Below are 24,679 nucleotides of genomic sequence, written 5' to 3' on the forward strand. Positions count from 1 at the left end.
AATGGCGCTTCCAGATTTTCAAGCAAAGCCGAACACAGCCCAAATGCCTTATGCCGTGTGGGCCGCAGCTCCCGCGATCCGTCTGGGGCAGAGCCGGCACCACTCGCTGCGCTCCGGGTCCATCGGGACCAGCCCTGGGAATGAGCTGCTGCAGGCTTCCGCCTGACTGACCCCGAATCCAGAGACCCCGCGTGTGCCTCTGTTCACATGTGCTCGCCCCTTCCCAACAAGTGGGCTGCGGGGGGCGCAACCCATAGGTGGGACCGCGTGGAGCGCAGGGGGAGAACTGCGGGAAGCTGCGGTCTGGGCTGCTGCCGACCGGGCCCCATCCCAAACCTCTGCTTTTTCCTGGAGTCACCCTGAAAGCGCTCAGGGCCTAGCCGAATACTGGGCGAGGAGGAGGGCACTTCGGGAGGCGTCTTCCCAGAAAACCGAGTGTTTGCCGCGCCTGGAAACCTGCTGCGTCCGCGGGTCGAGGTCTGCCCTGCTGGCGGCGAGAGCGCGCTCAGACTCCCGCCTCTCGCCATCTCTGCCTTGTCTAAGATATATATATATATATATATACACACACACATATATATATTTAAATATCATGAAACTGAACACTGCAGGCGAGGCAACGCCTTTCTTCTTGTTTTGCGATGACACGCACTAACTAAAATCCTCTTTCAAGCCATCTTCGCTCTAACTTCAAAGGAGCGCACGCTAATTTTACTATTATTTAACCGATTTCTGAGGCCCGACTGGTGAGAGGGTTTCCCCCTCCGCAACCCTCCCTCTAGATTGAGTTTAATGAGGACAGTAAGGGGCTAGCACCACTCCTGTCTTCCGCTCCCATTAAAAGTTTAAAGGAAAGGCACGTGCTGGTTATTTTCAGTGAACTGTGAATCAAAATACACCTGCAGAGGACCCGGCCTTTGCTTGGTTGCCTGCAGTCCAGGCCACGTGGGGTTTAGTGGGTGCCCTCTGCTGGCACGAGGCCCCCTGGTCAGAGCAGTGATGAGAGTGCGTGGGCGGCAGCTACACTCGGAGGACCACACCCACATGCAGCTTTGCCACTGGGAACTCAAGCTGTTCCTTGCAGGCTAGGGCTGTAGGGTGGAAGGGAACGCGAAGAACTTTTAAGCGATCTGTTTGAGGCCACGTCCAATGTTTAGGATTTCTTGCCAATTTCTCAGTGTGTTTCTGTCCAGATAGACTAAGCTCTATGGAGTTAATTAACCTGTGGTCCAGCTACAATTAATACAAGCGAAACAGGAGGGTGTAGGGGGTTTCCAAAGGTGGGCGGGAGGGAATCAAAGTAACCGACTCTAGCAGGATTCCTTCACACCGGTGAGTCACCGTTAGTTACCGGCTTTCCAGCTGCGAGGACGCTGTGCGCCATTTACTGTAATTGAATTGCTGTTATAACACCTTTCAAGGGGAGAGCAATGCTTTCAAAAAAAGTTGCGCTGGCGGCCTGTGGCTGCCTGCTTTCCTCGTGGCTCACTGGGGGCTGGCTGGGCAGCACTGTGCCACGTGGATGGGGGTGCCTGGCTCAGAGGGCTCTAGGATGGATCCCCAAGGAGCCCAGTTTCAGGCGAATTCATGCAGGGCCATGGTCGACCCTGGCCTTACTCTGATCTGGAGATGCCTAGGACTCCCGAGTGGGCCAGAACACGAAGCCGACCCTGAATAAGGCATGGGGGGCAGGACCTGGAATTGTAGAGACAGAGAAAATCAATAGCAGTCGGGCATCAACTCCGCCTGACCAAGGCCTTTGCTCTCACTCTTGCATTTGATCTGGAGCTCTTGGCTCAGCCTCACCTCCCCCTCTCTTTCCTTCCAGTCTTGGTGCCTCTCTGGGAACCTCCTGGCGGCAAGAAAAGTTTCCTGCTGCAGGGCTAAGAGTCAGAGCCTAGGGTTCCGTGCTGGGATGCGGCACCCTGAGCTCCATCCCTCTCCCACAGCTTGGATCCACCCCCCTTCCCCAGCCTCCGGTTGGTTTGCAGGCCTGGAGGGTGGGAGGCTGGAGGGTAGGGGACCTTGAAACCAGCAGAATCAGCCACCACCTGCATTTCTCAGCCCCAGAATCTGGCTCCATCCTCGGCCAGTCAAATCTTGGCTCACTTCTGCCACCTCCATCCCTTCTCCCTCTCTACCCCAGGAGTGTTCTCACTTTGACTCTGGGGCCCAAACCTTCCATCACCCTTCACTGGTCCCTCTCAGGATCTGCACACTGCTTTCTAGGCACAGAGAGCAAACCGTGGACTCAGATCCTTCCCGCGGCCTTTGGCGCTGTGGCCAGGAGCGCAGCAGATTGGAAAAAGTCGCTAGAGGCGGAGAGGGGAGCTGTCCCCACTCTGTCGCCCCAATGGAGTCCTCATGGCTACTTTTAAAAGCGGTTCCAATGGAAAGCCAAGCCCTCGAGGCTGGAGTGTGCATTCCCGGTCTTGCGAGGGTGTCCAGAGTGTGGTTGCCACGAGTGCACTGGGCCCAAAGGGAGCCCCCACGGACCCGGCATCCTCAGTCCCATGTGACCACGAAGGTCAGGGTTCTGTGGGAGCTCGCGCCCGCGCGGGACCCGCAGCTACCTGCGAGGTGCGTGGCAGAAATGAACGTGGCGGTGGAGTGCAGAGCAGGGCATTGGAACTGCCGCCCCAGCGCGGAACAGGGGACAAAGCGGGCGCGCTCTGGGTTGAGGAGGCGGTCCCCGCAGTCTGACCCTCCGCACCGGTCCAGGATGCCTTATGGCTGGCGTTTGGGATTCGCCTGAAGTGCGTGCGCTCGTGTGTGTGTGTGTGTGTGTGTGTGTGCGCGCGCGCGCGCGCGCTTTCTTGCGCACTTGGCAAGGGCAGTGAGAGGAAGATTGGGGCGGGGCTGCGAGGGCTTGGCGTGCCGTGACTCTAGTTGACTTTTTTTACTGGGACATCCTCAGCCTCCGTTGGCATTTCCTAGGTTGTCATAACCAAAAAGCCCACTCCACGCACTGGGTGGCATCTGATCACGCTAACGCGTGCTTTTGGGACTCCTGGGAGGTGTCGCTCGGGGTGCTCCCAGCAAAACCGGGAGTCCACACCTACCGTTTTGTGAATCAAACATTGCCAAACAAACATTTGCGAGAAACATTGAATCCTTCCCTGCGTGGCTGGGAGGTGGGGTGGGGAGGACTCAATGCCGCCTGATGGTCGCGGCCTGCCTCGGAAGGAACAGGTGGGCGGTGGCGTTGGGGAGGCGCTGGCTCAGCTGCGGAGGTCCCAGGCCGCGCTGGGGACAGAGGGCTTCACGGCTCAGCTCTGGACTGGGAAGAAACAGCTCACAGCTGAATGCACGTGGACTTGGTTTTCTCTGCGGGAGCTCGGGTCCTAGATTTGCACCTCCGCATCTCCCGAGACGAGCGAGTGGGACAGGCCCGCGCCTGCCGCTCTCCAAGTCGAAAGAAGAGGCTTCAGAGCCCATTACGAAGCCCAGAGCCAGACCTCGCTCTTTTCGCCCTGGGCCAAGCGAGGCTGCGGCGAGTCGGGCTGACCTGAGAGCCGCCCGGCCGGGAACCACAGCTACCGCCAGGCTTGTTTCGTGACCTGGCTCCAGCTCACTGCGCGGCTCCACTTCAGCCCCACAGTGCACGCTCCTGGCATTCTTGCGTTTCCCATCCCTGTAGACTTGGCCCAGCATCGGATTTTGCCAGCTGTTAACCTTTGCAAACAAAGTTGTTTGTCAGCAGCTACAAAGACTGTTTTGGAAAAAGGCATGTGGAAAAATAGAAATAAGGAGGAATGAAGAGGGGCTGTGGGCCCTGCCTGCAGCTCAGCCTTTAGCTGAGTTCTTGTTACAGCCTCTCCGCGTTCCTAAGACATATCTTTTACTGTTGTCTCATTTTCCTTACTGAAAACCCTGAGGTTCTGGTAAATGATGCGCCCTGAGCAAGTTTAGCAGCAAACAGGTCTGGCCGGGATAGCACCAGGCTGATCGTTCTGGACGTTAGCTCAGACCCCAGGCTGGCTCAGGAGAGAAACCCACTTGCTTAGAGGCTCAGTGGAGCACCTCCCTGGAGCAGAGCCTTGCTTCTTCTTGGAGAGATGTCCCAGTCTGCAGGGGGCTAGCCAGGAGTGGCCTCCGGGCCTCCAGTGCGATCCCCACCCTACATGGCAGGGGTTATTGCTTGCAGGGCTGGGAGCTGGTGTGACCCTGTTCTTTGCCAATTTCACAGAGGATCCAGGGGTGCTTGTGCCCTGTGTTCCTGCTAAAGAAGTGCTGTGATTACTCCTCTTTGAGAGCTTATTGAAAGAACACTTCCACTTATGATGGGGGGTGGGAAGAAGAAAGAAAACCCTTAAATAGGAGGTAACTGCAGGACATGCTGCTCCCAGGAGATGAACACAAATGGTGGATAGCAAATAGTGCAATCTGCAGCATGAGAACAAGTAGTCACATTCCAAACACTACTGTGTTTCCAGTAAGGAAGGGAGAGACACTGATGTGAGCACACAAGCTGGAGAATTTCCCTCTCCTAAGAAATCCTCTTGGGACCCTAGGAAAATGTCCCAAGGGTGAGTCAGGAGCTATCCGTTTGCATTAACAGAGGTAAATGTCTGCAGGGGCTAGAGCAGGGACAGATGGCCAGCAGGGCGTCTTCCTACTTTGCTTGAATCTGCAGCCATGCTATTTTTACAACAGTTTCATGAGGAATTAGACTTTTAAACTGATTTTTTTCCAGCTAGGAAAGCAGATTATGCCTTGAGGGTAACTGTGACAAACTCATGTAGTAGTGATGATAGAAAACCATTAATTACCCTACCAAACTGATGTGACTAGTGTATAGCCCAACCTCTTATCTTTTTCTTTTTTTTCAACTTTCTCATGAGGATGGATTCTAAGCTAGGCAGGTCTACATTCAGGCAATTTAACAAAATATCTTCTGTCTCTCTACTTATCTGCCTGTTTCTCTACCTATCCATCATCTATCTATGTATGCATCTGTCTAGGGATTTGACACATGTATGTCAAATAACAAGCAATGCCTATGGTTGTCCTGCTATTAACCACATAGTCCAAGCCAAGAAACTGGAAGCCAGTGGACAATATGAAAATGATTTCATCTGTATCCTGTCACTTCTGATATTAATACCTGTAGCATCACAGTTGGTTCATCTCGAAGAACTTGGCTGTGTGATCCAGGCGTTTTCCTACTTCCTTTGCTGTTTAATTTAACTCTTGTGGTAGCATGTGTCACAAATGGTTGTCATTATCCCCATTTTGTAGATGTGGACACAGAGGCACAGAGGTTAAGTTGTACGTCCAAGGCCAATGCACAGAGGCAAATTTTGAACCGCGGCTGTCTGATTGCAGCCTCTGCTTATAAGATCAATATCATAAGTTTCTCCATTTTCATCAAGTCTGTTGGAAGGTTATATGCAAAAATATTTTCTTAGCAGTATATTCTTTTGGGGGGAAGAAGTGGAATCAGGGGTGGGGGAGGTAAATACAATTGTAACTTCTCTCCACCTATGCCAACATAATGCCTCAATTTTCCATCCAATTGCTATGTCTTCAAAATTTCTACTTCCTTAAAAGAGCCAAGCGGTTTTCCTGACTTATGTGTAATCCCACACTGAAGACCTGCACAAACATTTAGACAGTTTCCTGGATTTATTGCCTGTTTTGGGTGCTTGCTGAAGATCATTTTCTTCCTTGTGTAAAGGATCTTTTCCTGTTCTTTGCAGAAGAGGTGCTATTGCATATTCAGGCCACACCAGGAAAGGATCTTTGTTGAGTCAAACCTGCGTGGATGCTCAAATGCTAGGGAATCAGTGCTTTGCCCCCTGGGAAGCTGGCTCAGGCTGGTTTTAAGGGCCCATTGATGTAAAGCAGAATTTCAGATGTTGGTTCCCAAAGTTCTAACAGCCTCAGCCTTCTCTGCCTGTTTTCTGTGACAGGTCAGTGGGGCATGAGAAGCCAATTTAAAGTACATCTCAACCAAAAACAGGGAGAACTCAAAGCAAAGTAGACTGGTGATTCAGACGCATGTTTGATAACTGGATGCATGCCCAAGTTACATCTCCAGGAGGCTAAGCATCTAATATTTCTAAGCCCATCATGAAACAAAAATCACTGTACCTAGTTACTTACATTCTTTTTGATTCAAGACCAGAATGAGAGCCAGCCTACAGATCACCAGCTTGTAGGAAGGAGCCACCTGTGTGAGTGTTACTCATCTGCGTGGAGATGATCAGCTTAGGCCAGCCTGCCCTGGAGGAATATCGAAAGTCAACAGCAGCTGTGCCTGACTGGTTATATCCCAGGCTTACTCTGAATGCAGAGCTTCCCAACCTGGGAAGGGGGCCCTAGGATACTGGCAGGATGTGGGAGTGTCAGTGGAACCCTGGGTCTGAGTATGTAGTGTGGAGAATGCAAGAATACAGTATGTAGGGGGGAAGAGTCATCATTTTCTTGCTTCTCAGAGAAACTTTCTCATTGTGCATTTAGTAAAACCCATTTGCTGTGTACGTAGGATGTACCCAGAGTGGTAGAAGGTATCCGTGGATACAACAGATGTTCTTGCCCTCAAGGGGCTCCTAGGTTAGTCAGGCAGAGGCAAGAGCAAATGCCTTGAGATTGCATTCTGGTAACTAGTACAAAACACTTTGGAAACTTGGTTTCTTCTGTGGAGCACTGCTTGGGATAGACTTCATAGTGGAGGTGAGTTTTAAAAATTTTAAATTTATTTTCACTTTACTTGAGAGGCAGAGAGACAGAGAGACAGAGAAATCTTCCATCTGCTGGCTCACTTCCTCAATGTTCACAACTGCCAGGGCTGAGCCAGGCCAAAGCCAGTTTGGCAGCCTTCAGTGGAGGTGATTTTGACTTCAGACTCAGAGGACATGAGAGATAGGGGCGGAGCAAGGGTGAGGAAGAGAGAACAGGGAATTTCACTGGAGGAAGCACTGAGCAAGGGAGGTGAGGCTGTGTCCTTATTTGTCTGTGTCCTTACTGCCCTAGGAACACTCGAAGCCATCGTTCCTGGGATTACAGGGATTTTGTAAAGAAACTGTAGACTTCCCACATAGTTCTAAGAGGGCATCTTCTCCAAGTGGTCATTTTCATGGGAGAGAGGTGGAGTAGAAATGTTTCCAAGTGGATGATGTTTCTTCTAAGTGAAATTTAGATTTCCTTCTGGAGTGGCTAATGTCCTTCTCAGGTCCTGGACATTGAATTGAGCATTTAAGGCAGAGAGGAGGACTCAAACGTAGGCAAAGTTGTGGAAATAAATAAAGAGTTTAGTACACGGGAACTGTGGCCAAAAATTCAATCCCTGCGGAATGGATGCTTCACTTTGCAAAGGTGCCAAAAATGCTGGTACCTTTCTCTTTGGTGTCTTTGCCCCTGTCAGAATAAATGAAGCATACTGCTTCAGTCAGTTTTCTCCATGTCTCTCTTCCTCAGGGCTGGAAGCTCCCTGGAGGCTAGGAGTCTGGCTGATTTGCTTCTGTTCCCAGGCCCTGGCATAGTGCCGGGCACACAGTAACAGCTCAGTCTACTCTGAGTGGGTGAATGATAAAAGTCTGAGAACATTAATTTTTGGTTTGTATTACTGATGGATGGAACATATGAATATCTTTTCGTGTTTGTCATTTGGTGTTTTTATTTATTTGTAAGGTAGAGGGAATTTTCTGTCCACTGGTTCACTCTCCAAATGCCCACAACAGCTAGAGTTGGGCCAGCCCAAAGCCAGAAGCCAATAACTCAATTCAGGTGTCCTACAAGGGTGGCAGGGGCCTAAGCATACCTGCTGTCTCTCAGGGTGCACATTAGCAGGAAGCTGGGTCAGATGAAGAGTCAGGGCTCAAACTCAGGCACTACAATAAGGGTGCAGGAATTCCAAGCAACATCTTTTTGATTGTTTGTTTATGGTAGTACTATATATTTTTTTGATAGTACAACTCATTAGGGATGGAGGTCCTATTTGGGGAGTAAGTGCACAGTGTCTTCTGTTGTTCCTTTAACAGTTAACACTTAGTGATCACCCGAGGCTCTTGCCATGGGCTGCCAAGGCTCTGGAAGCCTTTTGTAACCATAGACTCCATCAGTGTTTGGACACCGCCATAAGCACCGTGGATGTTCTCTCCTCCCTTCAGAGAAGAGTATATCCTTCTTTGATGACCCTTTCTTTCCACTGATCCTCTGTGTAGGCTATTGTTTTGCCACAGAGTTTTGGCTTTCCATACTTTCCAAGCAGCATCTTAACTGCTGTGCCAAGTGCAAGCCCCCAGTAGATGTTTTCTTGTTGCGAATTTGTCATTTTATGTACAGTGTGAGCATTAGGCACAGTATTTTCTTAGCTGGGTTAAAAGGTGGGCTGCCAGCACTGTGGCATATTGGGTTAAGCCACCGCCTGCAGTGCCGGCATCCCATATGGGCGCTGGTTCGAGTCCCGGCTGCTCCTCTTCTGATCCAGTTCTCTGCTAAAGCCTGGGAAAACAGTAGAAGATGGCCCAAGTCTTTGGACCTCAGCACCCACGTGGGAGACCTGGTGAAGCTCTTGGCTCCTGGCTTCGGATCGGCACAGCTCCGGTTGTTGCAGCCAATTAGGGAGTAAACCAGTGGATGGAAGACCTCTCTCTCTCGCTCTCGCTCTCGCTCTCTCTCTCTGCCTCTCTTCTCTCTCTGTGTAACTCTTTCAAATAAATAAATAAATCTTTAAAACAAATGAAAAGTGGGCTAAGAAGGCATTGTCTTTGTCCTGTGGCTTTCATATTATTTTGAATGGCAATAACCTGCTTTCTTGAAAGTTAAGATCTTATTATGCCCACTATCTCAGGGAGAAAGCAGGATCTACAACAAATTCCTTTAAGATGTTTTGATGGGCTTTTACACCACTGCCCTGCACTAACACTTCTCCACATAGGCACCAATTAAGTGTCAGAAATAAGCATGAAAAAAAGCCTTAAATGAGATCAAAACATGATCAACTCCCTCTGAATGCTACCTTATGTCTCAGCCACTCTCCTGGCTCCCTGGCTTGGAGTAATTTCAAATTCCCACTGGCTTCGTGGCAAGGCATCTTTTCATTCTTCTTTTCTAAACACAGTCTTCCTTTTTAAATGATTCCTTCCTACTACCTTCTATCTCTCATGAATTCTCTCTTAAGAATTCCAATTGCAAAGCACTTCACAAGTGAAACAGAATACATTTTCCAATATTATGTTTACTGGTGTTCCCAGCTCTAGGGAGCAGTAGAAAATTTCAGCAAAGGAATTTATAGCTTGTGTTTGTTTTGCGTTGAAAAGGCCACATTAGCCTTGATAAACATTGCAGAGACACTAGCCTGCATCTTGGTATCCAGACAGTTGAGGTACTGTACAAATATCATTCAGCCACCAACACATGACTCAAACACAGGCAAAACCTTGAGGACTAGAGGCCTCTGGTGATAAGGATAGAATCAAACTCTCTTACTGCCAATATTTTTTTTTTGACAGGCAGAGTGGACAGTGAGAGAGAGAGACAGAGAGAAAGGTCTTCCTTTGCCGTTGGTTCACCCTCCAATGGCCGCCGCGGCCAGCGTACCGCGCTGATCTGATGGCAGGAGCCAGGTACTTATCCTGGTCTCCCATGGGGTGCAGGGCCCAAGCACTTGGGCCATCCTCCACTGCACTCCCTGGCCACAACAGAGAGCTGGCCTGGAAGAGGGGCAACCGGGACAGAATCCGGCACCCCGACCAGGACTAGAACCTGGTGTGCCGGCGCTGCAAGGCGGAGGATTAGCCTAGTGAGCCACGGCGCCGGCCTCTTACTGCCAATATTACAATGGAATCTAGGGAGCCTGTTTACAAGAGATTCAGATGGGACTGAATGACACAAATGCAAAATTTGGGGAACCTAGTTTTAGGTTAATTGTCAACCCCTCTGCATTCTGATAGCTCTATGCAGGCTAGAGTGTGTGTGTGTGTGGCGGGGAGACTAACTACTCTTTTTTTTTTTTAAGTATTTATTTGAAAGGCAGAGTTACAGAGAGCAGAGGCATAAAAAGAGAGAGGTATTCCATCCACTGGTTCACTCCCAAAATGGCTGCAATGGTCAGAGCTGGGTAGATCTGAAACCAGGACCCTGGAGCTTCATCCAGGTCTCCCACATGGGTGTAGAGGCCCAAGCTCTTGCATTATCCTCTACTTATTTCCCAGGCCATAGCAGAAAGCTGGATTGGAAGTGGAGTAGCAGGACTTGGACATGTGTCCCTATGGGATGCCAACAATGCAGGCAGCAGCTTTACCTGCTATGCCACAGTGCTGGCAGCCTAACTTTGCTCTTATGATTCTGATAGGAAGGCAATATAACAGCCCCTACCACTTTGGAGAATGATGCCCATACACAGATGCTTATACTTAGGAATCTAAATAAGTATTGCAACAATGTATCCATTTAATGTTCTTAATGCAAACATAAGAGTTAATAAAGGAGGAAGATCTATTATTTCATTGTGAAGTAATCACAAATAGCATTCTTCAATCCATAATCGTATTTAGTAAATGCAAAAAAAAAGTTGGAAGGAAAATGACAATTTCATTAATCATTGAACAGAAAGTATAACTATGGAAATGTTTGAGTTTCTATCTAAATGAGGAAACAGAGTTCCTACTTTGGAACCGCAGGTTTGGCATTGTGCACATAGAACTAATCTGTTTTTCACCCAGGGACAAAGCATTGGAGAAACTGGTGCTAATTCTGTCTCTTGCTAAGAAAAGTAAAGCTGAGAACAAATAGTTAATATTTACCTGTCAGGAAAGCAAGCATTTCAGGGCAGTGAGCTATTATCTTGGCACAAATCTCAAATTGAAAAAAAAAAAGCACAGAAGTAGAGTAAGTTATAGAAATCAGATTATTTTTGTGTTTACCCAGTTTGGGGGAGAGAGATTAAAAGAGACAAAGTATATCCTGGAATTTGAGTATTTGGAGAAGGATTATGTGTGAAGGGACAGTTATCTAAAAACTGATATTGTAAGTTTATAAATACAAAAGATAAAAATTACTTTCATTTAAAACTCAGGATGCTAGGGATTTTCCTTTTCTACAAAGTATGGCTGTTTGAGCTGTATTTACTCATAAAACTTTAACTAATTTCTATGGTAGTCCATGCAAACATTGTTCCTGTGTTGCCAATTGTAGTGGGCATAAATTACTAGCAAACTTATATGGCATAAATTTTGTTCTGAAGCCTTCTCGCATGTGCAGCCAGTGGAGATTTTAAGCAGAAAGTGAAATGTAGAGTGTAACTCGAAGTGGCATTAGTGTGTCTTTGGAGTCCTCCACAGAGTGGTCTGCTTTCCACCCCTGCGAGGGGGTTACAGGGCTGCCGTCCAACCTGAGGCTTTCGTAGCTACTGGCGGCACTTCAGATCACTGCATGTGGTTTCCTTCTTAGATTTCAATAAAATGACAAGGCATATTGTGATGTTGGGGTGGCAGTGTGCCTGAGGGAAAAGAATACAGAGCCCTGCTGGAGTGTCACACAGGACACAGAGGAAAATGTCGCTGCCCTCACGTGTGCCACTGCCTGACTTACACACCTTTGCGGAGCACCACTACTTCTTTCTGTAAGTGCCATTCATGGGTACTCAAAAATGCAAGGTAAGTTGAATTGATCTGTGGCCTCCCACACTGCTGAGGATAAAGTGGCACCTTGGCTGTTGGAAGGTGAGGGAACTTGATTTCAATGTGAGGCTGAGATGCTGCATTCTCTTAACTGACAGGTGGAGGTTCTGCTTCTGAATGCATTACACGATGCGAAGAACAATGGTGAAGATGTGGGTCTGCTAAGCAGTCCAGCAAGTCACAAATGCAGGCAGACAATTAAAAGTGAAGTAAATTGGAACATTAAAATTCAGTGGGAAATACGTCTGTATGGCAGTTTCCAGGCGCCCCAGTGATGTTAAGTTTCTGTGTCATCTCAAGTTTCCTCCACTTGCTTTGAGCTACAAAGGAACCCAGCCATAATAGAACTTTGGGTCTATGTGATACCTTGATATAGGAATGGAAAATAACACCCCTTCTCTCAAGAGGTCAAGTGCCTGCCACGCTGGACCCAAGTCAAAGTATCTCCCTTCCAGTCTGGCTCTGTATGAGGGGACTTCAAAAACTTCATGGAAAAAGGAAATTGAGAGATACATTTATTTGCCACCAACAAGTTAAAATCTATGCACAGTGTTTGCAGAATACACATTTCCTTTAAGCCTTTTCAGTGAGCAATTAGGCAGAAGTTAGGTCACAGAATAACAGATGTAATTTATACTCAACAAATAAGGAAGTAGGTACTGAAAATTTTACGTTTTGCTTTCTACCTGCTGGTTCACTCCCCAAGTGGCCACAACAGACATGGGCCAATCCTCCGATTCTCCACCCTAGTTAAAAAGTGTATCCATTAGGGACATTGTGGTGTAGCAGGTTAAGCTGATACTTGCATTGTCCCATATAGATGTAGGTTCGAGCCCCAGCTGCTCTACTTCTGATCTAGTCCCTGCTAATGCTCCTGGGAAAGCAGTGGAAGATGACCCAAGTGCTTGGGACCCTGCCACCCACATGGGAGACCCAGATGGGGTTTCATGTTCCTGATTTTGGCCTGGTCCAATTCTGGCTGTTGTGGACACTTGGAAAAAATGAACCAGCTGATAAATGATCATTATCTCTCTCTTCCTCCCTGTCTGTTACTTTGCCTATCAAAAATAAAAATAATTGTTTTTAGCAAATAAAAAAATGTATATATAGCTCTTTGATACTGTTCCATTCAGGAAGTGAATATTGGGCTGGGCATGTGGTCAGTAGCTAAGATGCCACTTGGAATGCCCACATTCCATCTAAGCATGCCTGGTTTATGCTGCTAGTACTTTTCTTCAAATCCTGCTCTTTGCTAATGCACACCCTGGGAGGCTGCAGATAATGGTTCAAGTACTTTAGTCCTTGTAACCCACATGGGAGACCTAGATGGGTTCCTGGCCTCAGCCTGCGCCAGGTGGCTGTTGCAAGCATCTGTGAACTTAGCTGGAGAATGGAAGATATCTCTCATCCATATCTATGTCTTTCTGATGTTCAAAAGAAAAAAAAAGAAGGAAAAATAAAAAGAAGTGGGGACTTATTCCTGGAAGTGATGTTGCATTACTTTGTACGCTAGGCAATAAGAAGTCAACTGTGGAGGTGGGTGCCATGGCTCAGTGGATTCAGCCACAGCCTGAGGTGCCTAGATCCCATATCAGAGCTCTGGTTCCAGTCCTGACTACTCCACTTCTGATACAACTGCCTGATATTGCACCTGGGAAGTAGTGGTGATGGCTCAACTACTTATCTCCCTCAAGTACTTATCTCCCTGTCAATCATGTGGGAGACCTGGACGAAGTTCCTGCCTCTTGGCTTCAACCTGGCCCAGCTCTGGCTGCTGCATCCATTTAGGGAGTGAACCACTGGATGGAAGATCTCTCTTCTCTCTCTCCTACTGTAGGTGTGTGTGCACAAGCATGTGCACATGCGTATGTATTTCTTTCTTTCCTCTTTTTTTTTTTTTGGACAGGCAGAGTTCAGACAGTGAGAGAGAGAGACAGAGAGAAAGGTCTTCCTTCCGTTGGGTCACCCCCAAATGGCTGATACGGCCGGCGTGCTGTGTTGATCTGAGGCCAGGAGCCAGGTGCTTTCTCCTGGTCTCCCATGTGGGTGCAGGGCCCAAGCACTTGGGCCATCCTCCACTGCACTCCCGGGCCACAGCAGAGAGCTGGCCTGGAAGAGGGGCAACCGGGACAGAATCCGGCGCCCCGACCGGGACTAGAACCCTGGGGTACCGGTGCTGCAAGTGGAGGATTAGCCTAGTGAGCCATGGCGCTGGCCATGTGTATGTATTTCTGTCATTTTCCTTTTCAAAAAAAAAAAAAAAACCTATTTTTTTTTAAAAGGCAATTGTGGCTCTGGTTTGGGTGCATGCTCCTTTTTTCTCTTGGATCATTGATTCTGCAAAACCTTACGGCAAGGCTCACGTGGTAAGGAATGAATGTGTCTCCCAACAGCCAGCAAGGAACTGAGGCCTGCTATTGACTATACCAGTGAGCTTGGAAACAGACCCTTTGATGCCAGTTAAATCTTTTTTTTTTTTTTTTGCCAGTTAAATCTTATGTTGACTTCAGCTCCTTACTTGACTGTGCCCTCATGAGAGGGCATTTTCAGAATTCTGATCCTCAGAAACTATGAGATAATAACTGTTGTCCATCTTAACATGCCAGGTTTTTAGTTAATTTGTTACATAGCAATTGATAACTTGTACACTCCTATGAAGGAAGCAGTTCATTGTCTGGTGTTGACTAGAAAAGACACTTGATAAATACTTGTTAAGTGCTTTAATTAAAATGAATACATGCAAATGTTTTTGTAGTCTGATATAGATTTCTTTATTCTTATAACCTCTTTTTTAGTAGCTTCACAAAAGAGTGTTTCTTAGGGAAGAGCTATTTAATTATTAAAATTCAGTCATTCAACAAATATTTACTACCGCTACTGTTTGCCAATGAGCTACTCTCTCCCACCAGGAAATACTTGCGAAACCATTTGAGCATTGCCAAACTTTTATAAAGAGCATCTCTCCCTCTTTCTCCCTCCCTCCCTTGCTCTCTCTTGCTCTCCCTCCCTCTCTCCATCTCTCTCCAAGACTCTGTGCCGTTAGAGATTAAAGCCCAGATTTTAGATTGAGAACACGTGGCTGATCAAGAAAGCTGAAGGGAAAGTGGTAGAAGAGGAGCTGATCTACCTGAGCTATTTACAGGTAGGAATGAGACCCATCACTAAACGAAGAGGTATGAATAACACCAATCAGTGGTTACTGGGAATAATTTGGGGTGAAATGTTGTGGAAGCTGGTTTCCGGCTTCAGAAAATCTGGGTTTCTAATTCTACCTCTCTCATTTGCCAACTGTGCCATCTTAAATGACTTAATCTTCTTGAGCCTAATTTTCTTAGTCTGTAAATAGAACAGACAAGTGGACGATATAGAGATGTTACATAAGACAGGGCATGCCAAAGGTTAAGTTTACCACCTGGCACATGGTAGGTATTTAAATTGTTGTTCGTTGCTTTTTCTTTGGTTGAATTTCCATGTGTTCTAGAGCACCAGGCCATGTTCCCCTGCTTTTTACAAATGCACATGTGATAGAATTGTCTGAAAAATAGAGATAAGAAGTATGATCTGAGTGTTGTCGCCGGACTTCACAGGTCTAGGAGGAGACTGATGAAGAGGGAAAAAGGTAACATGATAACAGTGTCAGTCTGTAGTGCTGGACTCTAGAAGAGATGCTTCATATGAGTGCTCTACATGGCCCCTGTTTCAGTTATGGTTCTGCCTTTTCATTGGTCTCTCTTAAGAGCCCATTTTGAGGCTCCTCTGCTCCAATATGACTTCGATGGTGGGTCCTGTGCACCTCTAAGCTGCACTTCTGTGATTTGAGCTCAGCCAAACACTTCAAGAACAGTGAACAAGTCAAGTCAAGGTTTTCTGGTTCATCTCTTGGTTGTTTCACCTTGCATTTGCACCTGAAACTGTGTAAGCCTCCCTCAGTTTCTCTTCTTTCTCTATTAACCCTTCTCACTTTGACAATTTCCCCCTCTACTTTAACCTGCCCATTCTTCTGAAAATCCTTTCTGTTCACTCCCCTTCAAGATGAGGCAAACAAGTGGGATGGGAACCAGTTTTGTTCCTTCCTTGTCTCCTTTTTCTTACTCACGTCACATCCTGCATTGCAGAAACACTTTGGAATTTGCCAAGCAGATGAGTTTGTTTTTGTTCACATGGATCCATCTGTATTTTAGATAGAAATCTAGGCTTTATGTAGGCATTGATAAAATACAAGCAGGGCTTTGGGTAAAGTGCACAAAACAGCCTTCATGTTTGACTTCCTCATTGGCTGCAAGCATGATTCTTAACTCCCATCGATTTGGTGTTTTACTTGACTAAATCTTCTGATTATTTAGCAGACAAAAAGGAAACAAGAGGCCAACGTTGTGGCACAGAAGGTTAAGCTTGTGATATCAGCAGCCCGTACTGGGGTGCCAGTTCCAGTCCTGGCTGCTCCAGTTCTGATACTTGCTCCCTGCTAACGCATCTTGGCAGCAGAAGACGGCTGAAGCACAAAGGCCCATGCTACCCATCGGGAGACCTGGATGAGCTCTTGGCTCCTGGCTGCAGCACGCCACAGCCCTGAATGTTGTGGTCATTTGGGGAGTGAACCGGTAGACGGTAGACCTCTCTATCTGTTTATCTCTTTCTGTTACTCTGCCAATCCAATAATTTTTCTAAAAAAAGAAGAAGACAAAATATCTTAGTATCTCAAATACCACAAATACATAAGGGTACCCTTACAATCAATGAAATCTGTTCTCTATTTATTAATAAATAAAACTGTAATTAAAAAAGTTCCCCTACAGCAGTCAGTCTGAACATACCTCTTGGTTATAGGGGTAAAAACTACAAGGAACACATTGGGAATATGGTCTTATTTATTAGATTTTTAAAAATGCACTTATTATTCTAGTTCTTCAGGCTACATCACAAATATATTATGAATAAGTTAAATCTGGTATCTAATTATATAAAATCTACATTTCTATTCTGAACACTTTTCTGTTAGTGTTCAAGTTTGACATATTTTTCTAATATCTAGTGAAATAAAGTACCTCTTTACTTTTTTAAAAAAGTCTTTCTGAGCAATTAGAAGTCATATTCAAGGAGATCTTACAGAATATACCCTCCATGGGTCCTCTCTTTACTCCCTTGCTCCTTGCAACCTACAAAGAAAAGTATCCTACTAGGTCTGTGGAAATCATAGCTTTATTTTGCTCTAAATCCATTGTTTAGGTACAGAAAAAAATATATGTATATAGCAAATGTAGAATGTGAAATTTGAGATAAAATATAGACCTTGCCTGTATTTGTTAAGATAAACCAAGATATGCTGCTACAACAAATGAGCACTAAAATATTTGTGGCTTGATACAACAAAGGCTCATTTGTCATTTACACTACATTTCAACAGTTATAGTTAGCAGGTGAACTGTCTTCCACATACCCACTCTAGAGCTCAGGGTGATAGAGGTACTGCCATCCACAGCAGGACCATCTCATAGTAGTTGTGGCCACAGGACGGGAATGTCTCTCCTGGGCAATGAAATACCCAGAAGAGACACATGTCTCTTCTACTCACATCTTGTAGGCCAGAACTAGTCACCTGGACAAGCGTAACTACACAGGGCCCCTCTTCTTTGTGCTTGAAAAGGAGAGGGGAGTCAGATATCAGTGAGTGCCAGCCATGGCCACCACGTTACAGATTTCAATTCCTTCATTGGGCAAATAAGAAAACCAAGGGCTAGAGGGAGCCAGAATCCTAGGTGGCAAAGTGACCCAGTCACCTCTGCCAGTGCTGGTGTGCAGCCCCTTTGGTAGTAGATATTACTTCTCTTATTATTTTACAGCAGTCAACTCTTCTTCTGTGTGGGGAATGATGGCACCAAAATGGTGCAGAGCCATAGAATATGTGGAAAAATAGTTAAGCATACATGATTGATTGCCAATATGACTACTAGGAATAATAATATCTTGTAGGTACCCAGAACCTTAGATGTCTCAAAGCCTTTTCAAATGTTTTTCCTCTTTTGCTCCACCTATAACTTGAGGTAAGCAGGTTTAGTGTCCCTGATGGGACAGGCCTGCAGGGCAGTGATGTGATGTGCCTGAACTCACAAAGCCTGGGACTGGGGGCAAAGCTTGAATCTTCGGTGCAAGGACGAAAGCCAATTTCCTTCCTTGTTCCTGGGATTGTAGATTTTCTGGTGTGAAAGGCATAATTAGGTGACTTTCTCCAAGCGTCACCAGCTTGTTAGTGGTAAGATGAGCAGCATGATTTGATTCTTAACCTAGGATGTTTTTGCTAGATTCTTAAGTTGATAAAAATGCAACACATGTTGACATCTGGAAGCTATTATGTGAGGTTAAACTTACATCTCCTGTGCTTTGATATGTTTTGAAATACTGGAAACAATTCTGTCTTTTTGGTATCCTTAGCTGATAAAATTGGGCTAATAATTACATCAATAACATGAGATTATAAGAATGCCTGTCTTGTTGCTTGTGCTCCATATGTATTCACCGTTACTAAGACTCAACATTCTGGAATATTCAAGGATAGAGAAGGAAAATAAACATGTAAATTTACAGGGCCAGCATTGTGGTGTAGCGGGTAAAGGCACCACCCGCAAAGCTGGCATCCCATATGGACACCAGTTCAAGTCCCAGCTGCTCAGTTTCTGATCTAGCTCCCTGCTAATGTATCTGGGAAAGCAGTGGAAGATGTCTTAAGACTGGGGCCTCTGCAATCATATGCGAGACTCAGAAGGAGCTTGGCCCAGCTCTGGCTGCTAAGACCATTTGGGGAGTGAACCAGTAGATGGAAGACTTCTCTCTCTCTCTCTCTCCCCCTCTGTCTCTCTCTAACTCTTCCTTTCAAATAGATAAAAATAAACCTTTTCAAAAAACATGTAAATCCGGCTCTACAAATTTGATCCCTACTTCCCATTCCTTAGAAGCTGCTGGAATCCTGACAGACACTATATATAATCCACAGGAATTTGGCACAGCTGCAATAGCTCCTTGGGTTAATGAGGTTGCCTTTCACAAAATCACAAAAATAATAAATAATAAAATCTTATCAAAGACTGACCTAATAGTTTGTATTGTATAGGGGAAGTGCTACGTGTGAAAATGATGCCACTAGGAAACTAACTTTTGTCTTTCATCTCTGTTTTCTTTTATGTCAACTTCACTCTCAGATTCTCTTCAAGTGGCAGCAAAGGTAGTTGGCAGCATCTCAAGTTTTCCTCCCTCCCTCCCTTCTCTCTCTCTCTCTCTCTCTCCCCCCTCCCTCTCCCTCTTTTCCTCCCCCTCCCTCTCCCTCTCCCTCTTTTCCTCCCTCTCCCTCTCCTTCTCCCTCTCTCTCTTTCTCAAAAGTTACACCAGAAACTTCAGGGTTAACATCCATAAGCCTTGAAAAAAGTCCGTAAGTCTTGAAAGACATTGCCATCTTTCTGATTGGTCAGGGTTGAGTCACTTGCCAACTTATGAATGGGAAGGGCTGACCCTGTTTAACCCTAAAGAATGGAACATGGAGAAAGGCGATGGTGTCCTAAAGGAAAATTAAGCTGCTGTTACTAAAGGCGGAATGGATGATGGAGAGAGAAAAATTGCAGATATCTGTTCTAGTACTTGACCACATGTTTGAGATCTCAAGTAATGTGGAATGGAAAATAAATTATTGTAGTCACTGTGTTATGCTGAAAACAAGGATAGTTATGGCATTAGGAACAGGTGGAGAAAGCTAGTTGCTGGAATTTGTTCAGATTACCTTCTTTTTGACACTGAGATTTACACATTTCACAGAGGCTGATAACAACTTTTGTATTTTTATTTTTGTGGAAAAACACATGAAAGAAGGGTGTAGGCTATAAAATATTCAAAAAATTTTATTCATTTATCTATCATCTGAAAAGCAGAGAGAGAGTTGGGGGGAGAGAGAGAGAGAGTAAGGGAGAGGGAGAGAGAGAGAGAAAGGGAGAGGGAGAGGGAGAGAGAGAGAGATCGTCCATGCCCATGCTCTGGTTCTTTTCTCAAATGCCCACAACAGCCAGAACTGGGATGACCAAGGTTAGGAGTCCAGAACTCAATCTGGGCCTCCAGTGTGGGTGGCATAGATGTAAGTAATAAAGCTCTCACCTGGATTGGAAGCAGAGGAGCTGGATTGGAAGCAGAGGAGCTATGACTCAAAGCAGGCACTCTGATACGGGATGCAGGCACACCAAGCAGCACATTAGCCACTGAACCAAATGCAATAAAGTGAAGTTTTAAATCCTTGTGACTGATTAATTTTCTCCAAATAATCCAATATAGAGACACTGACTTATTCTTCAGATAAGATCAATTTTTTAAAGTTTTTTAAAAATATTTATTTATTTTATTTAAAAGGCAGAATTACAAAGAGGCAGAGGCAAAGAGATAGAGGGAAAAAGAGAGATTCCATCTGCTGGTTCACTCCCTAGATGGCCAAGACAACCGGAGCTAGGCCGATCTGGAGCCAGGAGCCAGGAGCCTCTTCCAGGTCTCCCACATGGGTGCAGGGGCCCAAGGACTTGGGCCATCATTCACTGCTTTCTCAGGCTGTAGCAGAGAGCTGGATCAGAAGTGCAGCAGCTGGGTCTTGAACCGGCACCCATATGGGAAGCCGGCCTGACAGGCAGTGGCTTTACTGGCTATGCTACTGCTCCAGCCCCAAGATCACTTTTTGATGTCCTGGAATTTCCTGTTACTCAGATTTGCTTAATCTGAAGACAGTGATGATTTTATGCACAACTATGTTCAGAATGGCAACTTGTCTTTGTGTCCTGTTTTTCTTTGTGTGTGTGTGTGTGTATGTGTGTCCTGTTTTTCTATGCATACCAATTACTACTTCTTCAAGCCTGGAATGTATGGTTATGGGATTGCCACTTTCTCCTTGAAGTCACATCCATTTACCTGTGAGGACAATGTCCATAATTTTCTTTACTTTTTAGCCAAAATCATTTTTTTTTAAAAAAAGGCATTTATTTATTTGAAAGTCCGAGTTACAGAGAGAGGGAGAGGGATGGAGAGAGAGAGAGTTATCAATATTCAATCTGCTGGTTCACTCCCAAGGTGGTTCCAAAAGCCAGGGCTGGGCTGGGCTAAAGCCAGGAGCCAGGAACTCCATACCAGTCTCTCATGTGGGTGGTGGGGCCCAAGCACTTGGCCCATCATTTGCTGCTTTCCCAGGTGCATTATCTGGGAGCTGGATCAGAAGTGGAGCAGCCAGGACTCAAAATTGGCACTCATATGGAATGCTGGCATCACAGGTGTTGGCTTTACCCTGCTGTGCCACAATGTTGCCCCTCTCCATCATCCTCATCTATTGATATTATCTGGCTTGGGTAGCACCAATTTTCAACTGCGATGTGTGAAATATTCCCTAAACAGAAACTAAATTTGTATAAATCCATCAATAACCTATGCTTTTCAATAAACCTATCATCTAATATTTCCCCAGCACATTCCTGTTTCCTAACTTCTTATATGTAAACTATCTCACTTGATTATCATAGAAGCTTTGGAAGGCAGGCAGAGCAGATAGTAATATTATTCTCATATCATGGATAAGGAAGCAGAGGTCTGGAGAGACGAGATGACAAACTCAAGCTCATGGAAGCCAGAGTTCATGTAAGCCTGCACATAGGGACCTCAGCTTTGTCTTACTACTGCTCGTTGTCTGAGTCTGGGTCAGGATGGCTAACTGGGACTGATTGATGGAGGGTTTGAAATCTGCTTCTGCTGATTGTTGGTTGTGTTACCTTTGGCACATTCTTCACTACTTAGCCTCAACTTACTAATTTGTGCTGTTAAATTGTTCCATACCTGTTGCCCATTCTTGTGATGATTAAGTGAATTAATGCATGGGAAGTGGTTATCAGGGGCTCTGGATGTTTTTCTGGCTTTAATATTCCAGTTTCTGCTGTCATCATTTTTCTCTAAGTGTGTATCCCACCTGCACTTGCAAACTGCAGCAAAGAACCCACTGATGCATCTAGGTTGTGCCACACTCCTGCTTCTGACAACTGCACCTTCCAAGAATGGAAGGAAAAGTGTCCTCATCACCTTGGTCACTCACCCACCTCACCATGCTTGCTTTCCTACTGAGCTTTCCCATTCTAATTGTGCACCACAAAGCTGGGTGCAAGGAAGCTTCAAAAGATTCATGGAAAATGGAGCTAAAAGACCAAGCACATTTCCCATGAATTTTTGAAGCCCCTTCATATATGCTATATGCAATCAAATGATTAAAAGATGAGGACATTTGCATGTTTTGAGAGATAAGTGTAAACTCTGTAATTTGATTAAACAATTAAGTTTAGACTCACATAAAAATAAAAGTATTCCTTTGAGTCTTTCTTCCTAGATTTAGTAAACAAAAAAGGTAGTATTTCTCCCATTTCACTTTGTTTTGAACTCTTCCCAATTCCTATTACATTATAGATTTTCTCAGTATCAGTTTCAGGAAAGATGATCCAGCTGTTTCCACACTACTCCCACACTGGTACTTCTGCAATGTTGACATGGAATATAGTGGTCAAAACATCAGCTTCGGCTGAGAGCATTTGGTGCTTGGGGGACTGGCATTGTGGCACAGCAGGTTAAGTTACCTGTGACACCAGCATTCCATGTTGGAATGCCTCTTCTAGTCCTTCCTGGCTGCTAGTTTCGGCCTGGCCCAGTTACTATCATTGTAGCCATTTGGAGAGTGAATGAGTGAATGGAATTTCTCTTTCTCTCTCTCTCTCCTTGTGTTACTCTGCCTTTCAAATAAACAAAATAAATTTAAAAAAAAAAAACAATGCTTGGGATGCCTGCATCCCATATCACAGTGCCTAAGTTTGAGTCCAGGCTCCACTTCTGACCCTACTTCCTGCTGGTGCTCACCCTGGAAGTCAGCAGGTACTTGGGTCCCTGCCACCCATGTGGGAGACCTGGATTGAGTTCCTGGTTCCTGGTTTTAGTCTGGCCCACCCCTGGCTATCATGGGGCATTTGGGAAGTGAGCCAGTGAATGGAAGATCTCTCTCTGTCTGTCTCTCTACATTTCAAATAAATGAACATAAATAAATAAAACATTTTAAATAAAACACATCAACTTCATTTTTGCCTACCCTAATCAGCAGGTGGTTTTGTAGAAGAAAGGCAAATGAAACCTGAAAGCTTGTTCTGTGGGGAAACAGCCTTTCCGGTGACCAGGAGAGCTTTCATCCACATCTGGTCATCAGACAGAGCAAGGCCAAATTCTTACCATGTGGGGCTTGCAGTCTACTGTGGACACAGAGAAGTAAACATGCAGAGAAAGACGGGATGGAAGTATAGGGGGCTGGGTATGCAAGTACCAGGAGCACCAAACTCAGATTTTCGGAGTTCTCAGAGGCGGTGGCATGGAAGCAGAGGGCTGGCCCAGGAGTATAAGTTAAGTGTCACACTCAAGTCCAGGTCGGACAGGAGAAGGAAGAGGCAACAGTTTCAGGACTGAGGAGAAGATGCAGGGCTGGAGGAGGGAGTGAGCTTAGCAGGTCTGTGGGGTGCAGAATTCAGGGAAACCTCTTAGGAGAGTGGTGTAAGGAGAAGAGGCTGAAATAGAGGGGAAATGCAACAAAGAGAACTTCTCCCATGCCTATCTCCAGACCAGGAGTGTGGAAGAGATCGCCTCTGTACCTCTTCCTCCTATAGGAAAGATGATCTCCCTTTGTGCCCAGAGCTACTGAGCTGCAGATGGAGTTCTAGCTCCTCTGCATAGGTTTAAACTTACTGCAGTCCTCTGTGGTAGGCAATGCTGTCCTGCCCCTTTTACAGGGGACGACATTGGGACAGGGCAGTGAGGTGATTTCCAGGGAAGTGCAGCTGATGAGAGGCCGAGCCAGGAGGGGATGCAGGGCACCTGCCCCAGAGATGGGCTCTCTACAAGGAGGCTGGGAGCAGTTAGGTGTTCTCTGAAGAGTTTCCCACACAGCGCATGGCCACGACAGAAAACTCCCTGAGCATCGAGAAATCTACGTCCATTTGTAAAGGGTGGAGGGGATTGGCCAGAACAATGTTTAAATGACATGTTCCTGTGAAAATAAGGATGTTCGGGGCTGGTGCTATAGGAGGCTAAGTCTCTGCCTGCGGTGCCGGCATCTCATACAGGCACAAGTTCATCTCCCGCCTGCTCCACTTGTAATCCAGCTCTCTGCTTACGGCCTGGGAAAACAGTGGAAGATGGCCCATGTGCCAGGGCCCCTGCACCCATGTGGAAGATCTTGAAGAAGCTCCTACTCCTGGTTTTGGATGGGTCCAGCTCTGGCCACTGTGACCATTTGGGGAGTGACTCAGCGGATGGAAGATCTTTCTCTCTGACTCTCTTTCTCTCTGTTTGTAACTCTGCCTCTCAAATAAATAAATAAATATTTCAAACAAAGTAAGGATGCTCTTAAGCTCCACAGTACAGTGGGCCTGCAAGTTATGGTGGTTTAGCACAGAAGAGCTTTCAGACCCCTTTTAGCTTGACTTTTGCTTTCTCTTTAACGTGGGTAATGGAATCAGACAGGTCATTGTCCCTCAGACTTAGTAACACATCCTGGTTCTCCAGAAGTGACAACAGTGCATTTGCATAGCTTTTTCAGCACTGCTACACCTCATTGAAATGCAAAGACTAGATTTTACTTTGACTTATTCAGGATTTTATTTTGTTTTGCAATTTTTATGGAAAATTTCTCTTTTTAATAAACTGTGATTTTTCTTGTCCCCAAATGAAAATGTAGGCTCTGCCCACCCTGATGTGCCCTTAGTCTCTCATTCAGAAGCTTATAAATAAGATGCCAAAGATGAAAATCACTCTAGAAGCCTCTGCAGCAGTATCAAGTGAGGTTTGTGAAATTACATCCCATTTTCTTTTTAAAGATTTATTTATTTGAAAATCTGAGTTACAGAGAGAGAGACAGACAGACAGAGACAGAGACAGAGACAGAGACAGAGAGAGAGGTCTTCTATCCGCTGGTTCACTTCCTCAGATGGCTGCAACAGCCAGGGCTGAGCCAGGCCAAAGCCAGG

The 24,679-nt window shown here is 45.9% G+C and overlaps 1 long non-coding RNA gene across 10 annotated transcripts in view; it reads left to right on the plus strand.

Moving 5' to 3' along the window:
• The window catches only part of LOC138844525 (uncharacterized), a 101,181-nt gene that overhangs the window by 11,479 nt on the left and 65,023 nt on the right, over positions 1–24,679 (plus strand). For 3 of the 10 annotated variants that reach the window (XR_016218711.1, XR_016218707.1, XR_016218709.1), the window contains exon 1: positions 14,594–14,769. The exons of the other annotated variants lie outside the window; for them this stretch is intronic. This is a non-coding gene — a long non-coding RNA (uncharacterized LOC138844525). Of the gene's footprint in view, positions 1–14,593; positions 14,770–24,679 lie in introns of those variants that run through there. 10 annotated transcript variants of the gene reach the window in all.

Source organism: Oryctolagus cuniculus, chromosome 12, assembly GCF_051225735.1.
Source record: "Oryctolagus cuniculus isolate XC-2025 breed Fujian yellow rabbit chromosome 12, ASM5122573v1, whole genome shotgun sequence".
In the NCBI taxonomy this organism is placed as follows: domain Eukaryota; kingdom Metazoa; phylum Chordata; class Mammalia; order Lagomorpha; family Leporidae; genus Oryctolagus; species Oryctolagus cuniculus.